At 28.9% G+C, this 730-nt stretch overlaps 1 pseudogene; it reads left to right on the top strand.

The window, feature by feature from the left end:
- The window catches only part of LOC116853285, a 3,125-nt pseudogene extending 2,487 nt beyond the window's left edge, over positions 1-638 (top strand).
- The last annotated feature ends 92 nt before the right edge of the window (positions 639-730 follow it).

Below are 730 nucleotides of genomic sequence, written 5' to 3'. Positions count from 1 at the left end.
TGTATAAAATATATGCATTTATGAGTTTCATTATGTCATTGTAAAAGTATACTTTTAGCATTAAATATATAATTTTTTATAATTCTTATTGCACAAAATTATATTTTAGGTTATTTGTGATGCGCAACTACGTTTTGTACATTGTTAAACGGGACAGGTGGGATCTGTTCATGATATGCGTGTTTTTCGATTATCAAATGTCGAAAACATGTTTACAGATGACAATTTTCCAAACGACAGCCATATATTAGGAGATGCAGCATATCGTCTTACTAAACATGTAATGGTACCATTTAAGGACAATGGTCATCTAACTGAAAGACAAATAAATTTTAATAAACATCTGTCTGCTGCAAGGATGATAGTTGAACGATCATTAGGTCTGTTAAAAGGTCGTTTCCGGAGCATCCTGGATACACTTCCTATGCGACGAACAGATCTAATTCCGAAATATATCATAGCTTGTTGCATTCTTCACAATATATGTATATTAAATAATGATATGATAGATATTCCCATTATAATTAATGAGCCAAATATTGTGCAACCACAGGTAGAAAACATTCGTGAACAGAGAGAGGGCATTGATAAAAGAAACGCGATAATGTATTTATTACCAAATATATAATTACTAAAAATAAAAAAATACTATCATTTCTTTTTGTATGTTTATATTAAAATAGTTAAACATGAATAAAATCAATATTATATACCATATTTTAGTTCTTTC

Source organism: Odontomachus brunneus, unplaced genomic scaffold, assembly GCF_010583005.1.
Source record: "Odontomachus brunneus isolate Ranch 3 - 2012 unplaced genomic scaffold, Obru_v1 Obru_scaffold_300, whole genome shotgun sequence".
NCBI classification, from domain to species: domain Eukaryota; kingdom Metazoa; phylum Arthropoda; class Insecta; order Hymenoptera; family Formicidae; genus Odontomachus; species Odontomachus brunneus.
The sequence above is the reverse complement of the archived record's forward strand: the minus strand, read 5'-3'. Positions and strand labels throughout refer to the sequence as shown.